Below are 8082 nucleotides of genomic sequence, written 5' to 3'. Positions count from 1 at the left end.
CAGATAAGATGCGTGATATGATTTCAATCTTTTAAAATGTGTTAATACTTTTTTTGTGGCCTAACATATATCCTATTCTGAAGAATGTTCCATGTGCAATTGAAAAGAATGTGTATTCTGTAGCGGTTAAATGCAATCGATTTTGTAAATTTCTGTTAGGTCTATTTTGTCTAGCGTGCCATTTAAATCTGATATTTGTTAATTTTCTGACTGTACGATCTTTCCATTGCTGAAAGTGAGATGCTGAAACCCCTAACAATTATTGTATTGCAATCTGTCCCTTTCTGTAGATCTATTAATATTTTCTTTGCTGAATTCACCCCTTTGTTATTATATAATGACCTCCTTTGTCTCATTTTTACTTAAATAAAAAATTAAGTTTTAAATTTAAAATCTATGTTATCCAATATAGCTATAGCTACTTCTGCTGTCTTTTGGTTTCCATTTACATAGAACATCTTTTCCATCCCTTCACTTTCATTGAACATGTATCCTTATAGATGAAGTGGGTCTCTTGTTGGCTGTGTAAGTTGGGCCTTGTTTTTTGTTTTCTTAAATTCAGTTACTCTATGTCTTTTCATTGGATAATTTAGTTCATTTATATTCAAGGTAATTATTGATGGTAAGAACTTACTCCTGCCATTTTGTTACATGTTTTCTAGTTGTTTTGTGGATCCTTTATTCCTTTCTTTCTCTCTTCCTGTCTTCCTTTGTGGCTAATTTTCTTTAGTCCTATGTTTTGATTCCTGATTTTATTTTGGTGTGTAGGTTTTGCTTTGTGGTTACCATGAGGCTTACAAAGACTTTTATGGTTGCAACAGATTATTTTAAACTGATGACAACTTAAATTTGATTGCAAAATTTCTACTTTTAATTTCACTCCTCTCTCAATATTGTGAATTTTGATATCAGCTTATATCTTTTATATTGCATATTCTTTAAGAATTTGTTGTAGTTATCATTTATAATAGTTTTGTCTTTTAACCTTTATACTAAAGATATAAGTGATTTACATACCACCATTATGTTAATAGAGTATTCAGAGTTTGACTATGTACCTACTTTTACCAATGAGTTATATTCTTTCAGATGTTTTCGTGTTACTCATTTGCATCTTTTTTTTCATCTTGCAGAACTCCCTTTAGCATTTCTTGTAAGACAGGTTTGGTGGTGATGAATTCCCTTAGCTGTTGTATGTCTGAAAAATCTTTATCTCTCCATCATATTTGAAAGACAGCTTTGCTAACTAGAATATTCTTGGTTGGCAGGATTTTTTTCCTTCAGCGTTTTAAATGTAGCATTCTATTCTCTCTTGGCCTATGAGGTTTCTGTTGAGAAGTTTGCTATTGGGCATATAGAGACTTTATTATATGTTATTTCCTTCTTTTCCCTTGCTACTTTCAGGATAGTCTTTTTGTCTTTGACAGTTTGATGATTATATGTTGTGGGGTAGTCTTATTTGGGTTGAGTTTGATTAGAGATCTTTGATCTTCCTGTACTTGGATATTTATATCTTTCTCCAGGTTTGGGAAGTTTTCCATTATTATTCTTTTCCTTTCTCTTTCTTTACTCCCTCTTGAGTACCAGTAACCCATACATTTGCTCTTTTGATGTTACTCCCTAAATTTTATAAGCTTTCTTCATTTATTTTTATTCCTTTTTCTCCACTGACTGTATATTTTGAATTACCCTGTCTTTGAATTCACAGATTCTCTTCCTCTTCTTGTTTAGTTCTGCTGTGGATGGTCTCTACTGTATTTTTAATTTTTTAATTTTTTTCTCAGCTCCAGAATTTCTATTTGAGTTTTGAAAGTTATTTCATTATCTCTGTTAAATTTCTCTGACAAAACTTTCAATTGTTTTTCAGTATGTTCTTGAAGTTTGTTGAGCTTCCTTAAAACAGATATGTTGAATTCTTCGTCAGGCAGTTCTTCCATCTCCATTTCTTTAGGGTCAGTCACTGGTACCTTATTTTGCCCGCTTGGTGAAGTGATCTGATTTATCTTGACTCTTGCAGCCATTTGTAGATGTCTGTGCATTGATGTAGGTACCTTATCTAGTCTTTGCAATCTGGCTTTGTTTGATAACTTTCTTTAGCAGTAAGCCTGTCCAGAGATTCAGAGAAGTTTCACTAGGGAGGTCTGTAAGCCTGTGACCATTTCAGCAATTGCAGCACTAGGAGCTGCTCTAAGTCCAGGACCATGATGGCCAGAATCCTTTGGCAGCAGAGGCTGAGGCAGCACTGGGTCACATCCAAAGCTTAAAGTCTCTGAAACCAGCACAGCATTAAAGAGGGCATGCTCAAGACCATGGCCACTATGGCCTGCCCACTGCTGGCAGTGACTTGTGCCAAACTCAAATCCATCTCACTGGTGCCACAGGTTTCTGTCTGGTGCTAGGTATATCTATAGGCTCCATCTACAGGTATAAGCCTGGTGGTAGGGATCAAGTGGTTCACCCAGTGGTGGTTTTACTGTGGCAGGCCTGGTACTGAGTTCCAAGGTGAAGTCTTACTCTTAATTCCTTTTCCTTTTCCCAAGAGATAATGTCTCTCTCTGTACTGCACTGCCTGGGGTTAAGGAAGGGGTGATGTGGGTAATGTAAAACTGTCCTTTCTCTTCTCTTCAATGCATCTCTTAATATGATGATGCTAAAATCAAGTACTGTGATCTCTCACCTGGTTTCCTTTGCTCTTGTGATTTTTTTTTTGTGCATGGATAGTTGATCAAAGTTTCTGTGTGGGATGATTAATGCAAAGTCCTACTTTACCTCCTTGCTCTGCCACTCTCCTCTAAAGTTTTCTTCCTCAATTGAATATAATGTTGGCGTTGCAGTTTTATAAAAATCAACATTAAAATGAACGTTAAAGTTAATTAATTCTGGAATATCCAATAGAAGAATTAGTCATTGGATATTCACTCGTATACTCATACTATGCTAATAAATGGTGGCAGGTTGTAACATCTGCCAATTTACATTATTAATTGGAAGCTGATGACACATTAGCTTGCAACATGATTATGGTTGTAAGTGTTACAGCATCTCCATCCTGCTACAGGATGTGTGATGATTTGGTATTCCCACCTCTTTTCTCTACTGTGAAAAACTTTGTTTATTCAGCCACTGATACCTTGGACTTTCACTTGGCACAAATGTGACCTCAAACAAAAGCTCAAATATGAGTCCTGACATCATGTGGCTGGACTCAAGGGTAAGGTGTTCATTCTAGTGATACAGAAGAGGCTATGATGACAGAGTATAATCAAAATGAAAACACCAATTTATAGTAATCTCATAGAAAGCACGTGGAGCCCAGAAAACACAAATTTCTCTGGGCTCCCTGCCTTACCCATGAGAAATAGTATATTATGCCATAGTTTATGAAATTGTGGAGGATCCCTGTAAGGAGTAATATCCTCATTTTCAGGTGAATTGTCTGGTCCACACCTGGTTTTTACACATTTGCTATAGCAAATACTTTTGCATTTGGGAAGCACAAGCTCTAGGCTAATACTTATTGAATAATTTGGTTTCTTTGGACCTTTAGCAATTGGTGTTATAGAAGGTCTGATGCACTTGGGGAAGGGGGATTCCAGCAGGGGGTGAATTAATAGTCTTGTAACCATGCCACCAAAGATCACAACTGTAGATAAAACAGCTGAGTGGGATGTTTCTCTGTCAAGTCGCTTTGGGGCTGATATATTCTCATGTCAGTACTGCTGAAGGGTAATGGCTGTTTCCTGAATCTGGACAGAAAGACATTGTCTCATAATTCATGAACAACTGGGTATGGGGACTGAAGATGCTGCCCACAGTGTGCTGAAAACAATGGTCATAATTAATAATACATGTCAATAAAATATTGTTTTGTTTCTTACACTGTTGCTGTGAGAGATCAGCAACAATCACCTTGAGCAAGATGGCAGAGCAAAGTCTGAAACATGTCATCATTAGGGCTGTCTCTATCTAGCAGGGTGTCAGCAAATGACCTACCCAGGGTGGAGTCACCCAAGGTGGAGCACCTGTGGCCACCCAAATGTCATTACGTAGTGACACAAGTACAGAAATTTTTAGCACACCTGTATTTCCCAAACTTGAAACTACATTAGAATCACCTGGATATTCACTGAAAAACTAGGGTGCTTGTGCTCACTCCATGCCTAGTAGATTAAAACCCCCACCTCTAGAAATTGCAACTTACTAAGTTTATGGTGGGACCTAAAGAACATTTTAATGAAGACCATAGGGAGTGCTAATTATTAAGTAAACATGGGAAATACTTTTCTGGACCATCCAGTGGAATTTTGTGTGTAAAAAGACACAAATTAATCATGGTTGGAATGATCTATGTGCTTCTATAGAAATAAAGAGATATGTAAAAATACATACCTCCTGCTGTTTTTTGACATTTACTTTTGTAAAGTTCTCTCTTGAGTGATTTAAAAGCAAATTGAAGGAAAATGACTTGTATAAAAAGTTCACATCCTCAAATAAAATTTTATAATATCCTCAAATTGGAAAGAACCTAAATTTCCATCAAGCAGTGAATAGATAAACAAGTTGTGGTGTATTCAGTGCTACTCAGCAATAAAAAGAAATTAAGGATGTGGGTGGTGGCACAGTGATGGCAGCAGGCGGTGGCGATCCGCAGGCTGGGAATGTAGAGGAGGACACTTAACAGCTCATGTTTCCTGAAGAGTTTGAAACAGCGAAGACACTTCTAAATTCAGAAATTCATATGCTTCTGGAACATCGAAAGCAATAGAACGAGAGTGCAGAGGATGAACAGGAACTCTCAGAAGTCTTCGTGTAAACAAAGAAACTACACAGACTGTTTCAGTGGTTTCGAAAACAGAGAGACCATTGCCAGTATTTGTAGCTTGTTACTCCAGAAAAAGCTTCATAAATTTAAGTTGGTCTGTTTGGCAAACCTTTGCCCAGAGACTGCTGAGGAGTCCAAGGCTCTAATTCCAAGCTTGGAGAGGTGATTTGAAGATGAGGAGCTGTAGCAGATTCTTGATGGTAGCCAGACAAAGCACAGCTTTCAGTATTAATCTCTAAACAGTACTGCTGCTTGGAGAAACTATGTCCCCACAGGGTCTGTGGTTGACTTGCACAGAAATTCTATTGCAGAAGACAGTTGGGAATTCCTTTGGAGAAAACAGCCCAGCTTGGTGGTGGGTTAGGTTGCTGTTTCAAATCACTCTTAGGTCCAGGTGATATGTAATCTTGGAGCAGCCTTGTGCAGTGGCTGCCAGTGGCTTCCTGAGTGTGCCTCTGGGAAGTGTGAGGTGGCCGAGGTTGCAGGGTGGGGGATCATATAAGCCATACTGTTGACTCCCTCATTCATGGTTTTTGACCCCCATGCCATCTTGTATTCTTAATACATCATGTTTTAATTTCAGTGTGTTTATACTTTTTGAAACTAGACCAGAACATAGTAGACTTTATAGAGAAAGACCAGTTTTATTAGATACCAAAGGAAGAATTAAACCACTATTATTATTTGAGTTTTTGTTTTGTTTTGTTTTGTTTTGTTTTGTTTTGTTTTGTTTTGTTTTTTTTGAGACAGGGTCTTAACTCTGTTGCCCAGGCTGGAGGAGGGCAATGGTGCAATCATGGCTCACTGCAACTTTCTGGGCTCAAGAAATCCTCCTGCCTCAGTCTCCGAAATAGCTGGGGACACAGGTGTGCAACACAAATCTCGGCTATTTTTTTCTTTTTTCTTTTTTTTTTTTTTTTTTAAATAGAGGGTGGGTCTCACTATGTTGCCCAGACTGGTCTTAAACTCCTGGCCTCAAGTGATCCTCCTGCTTTATCCTCCCAAACTGCTGAGATTACAAGTATGAGCCACTGCACCTGGCCTAGTGGAGTATGTAAAGGTCCTGGGTCTCTGTGCATGCCTGAGCAGCTGCTGAGCAGCGACTTCAAGCAGCTCTATGTCAGATCCCAGGTCCTGGTGGTGTGCTCACTCCACCTCCTGATCTGAGGGTTGCAAAGATTCATGGGAGAAGTGTGGTTTCCTGCTTCCCTTGGCGGGGGGATGGGGGTTCCCTTGCCTCTGTGTCGCTAACATGTGGACCGTCACCTCGCCCTGCTTTCCTTTGTTCTCTGTCGGTTGAGTTGTTTCCCTGATCAGTTCCGATGTGAGTACTTGGATATTTCAGTTGAAGATGCTGTATTTACTCACCCCTTTTTGTTATTTTCCATGAGTGCCACACACTGTAGCTGCTTCCAACTGGTCATCTTGGCTCCCACCAGCAGTTCTTAATTCTAGAGAAAACATTAAGTTATTCAGGAGACAAAATGTAATCGTAATTTACTATGTGGCCTAATTATCAGTAATGTTTATATTGCAATAGTGTATACGCTATACAAAATCATGATGTAAACATTTTGGAAGAATGCATGGATGAAAGTGTGTGTGTGTGTGTGTGTAGTAGTGAGTTAGATGAGCTGTGTATGATAATTAAAACTATTTTCCATGGAAGGATGTTAACACGTAATGGCTCAAACTGAAAAATAAAAAAGTAGCAACATACCCATAGTACTTTGAAAAATGGAGGCAAGTATCAAAACAATTAAAAGAGTAAAAACTGGTTTTCTCTGAGCAGCAGGAAATAATGGGTGACTATTCTGTTTTGTAACAAGACTTTGAAGCCTGAGAAAACAGACTACATTTATGTGAAGCATTTGTTTCTGGAGATGAAAATAGCAGAGCCAAGAGGATTGATGAAAAAATTCATTGTTGTACTATATGGAAAACTCAGGCTGTGTTCATAGTCTTTGAGTGAACTATTTTCAAGTAAGTTGTCTACCCCTTGATATTTGAATTTAAGATAGTTTCCTTTTGTTGTTAATACTCTTTCTGTTTTAAGCAAATTGTGATTGTCAATTTTACCAATGGGTTGGAGGCCATAGCCTGAGAAAGCAACCCTCCTTTTCTGCACTGGAAGGATGCACCATCATTCTGCCTGTGGGACCCCGCTCTGATGTTGCCTTGGATTGGAATCCAAGTCTATGTAGAGGGACTACGTGTTTTCGTTCTTTGTGGGTCCATGTCTTTAAATTTTAATATAGTATACTTACACTTAAAATGGTCATAAAGGATTTTATTTTAGTTTTTCTTTCTGTAAGATTTAGATAAAAGACTTTCTGGCTTTCTCATATAACTGACTTTATTTTTTCATCTTTATTACTGATGTCTGATTTATTTCTGTCTTTTAAATATTTATTATTTTATTTTATTTTTTAGATTTACATATGGCTTTTGAAAAGGTTCTATAGAAATTTAATGACGTAATGAGATTATGTAAACACTCAATAAAGAATAGCAATAAACTCAAATAAATATGGAGGTAAATATCAAAAACAGTTAAAAGATAATAAACAATAATACTTATTGTTGTATTGTCCTGATCATCTCCAGGAAATCCAGGAAATTACTTTAGAACCCATTTTCTTTCTATGGTGTAAGATAAATTTTGAGTAGGTAAGAAGGAATATTTGTAACAAATATATCCAAGGCCTGAATAAAAGGGACCTATATAAACTCATCACCCAGCTGAATAAACAGAACTAGGAACTTTGGAAGAACTGTATGCCCATCCTCTATCCTATCCTCTTCTCTTCCTTCCCACAGATGTAATTGTCATCCTAAATTTGATGGCAACTATTCTCGTAAATTTTGTTATAGTGTTACCATCTATGTATATGTCCCTAAAATAGATATTCTTTAGTTGTATATGCTTTAAACTTTATATAAATGAAATAATACTGTATGCATTCTAGGCCGGGCGCGGTGGCTCAAGCCTGTAATCCCAGCACTTTGGGAGGCCGAGACGGGCAGATCACGAGGTCAGGAGATGGAGACCATCCTGGCTAACCCGGTGAAACCCTGTCTCTACTAAAAAAAAATACAAAAAACTAGCCGGGCGAGGTGGCAGGCGCCTGTAGTCCCAGCTACTCGGGAGGCTGAGGCAGGAGAATGGCGTGAACTCGGGAGGCGGAGCTTGCAGTGAGCTGAGATCCGGCCACTGCACTCCAGCCCGGGCGACAGAGCCAGACTCCAAATCAAAAAAA

General features: G+C 38.1%; 1 pseudogene; it reads left to right on the top strand.

Annotated features, from left to right (window-relative positions):
• Positions 1–4624: 4624 nt before the first annotated feature.
• Positions 4625–5054, top strand: LOC108541806 (DNA-directed RNA polymerase II subunit RPB4 pseudogene; annotated as a pseudogene).
• The last annotated feature ends 3028 nt before the right edge of the window (positions 5055–8082 follow it).

This window comes from Rhinopithecus bieti, unplaced genomic scaffold (genome assembly GCF_001698545.2).
Source record: "Rhinopithecus bieti isolate Rb0 unplaced genomic scaffold, ASM169854v2 scaffold_20362, whole genome shotgun sequence".
NCBI lineage: Eukaryota > Metazoa > Chordata > Mammalia > Primates > Cercopithecidae > Rhinopithecus > Rhinopithecus bieti.
Note: the sequence above shows the minus strand (reverse complement) of the source record. Positions and strands in the feature narration are given on the sequence as shown.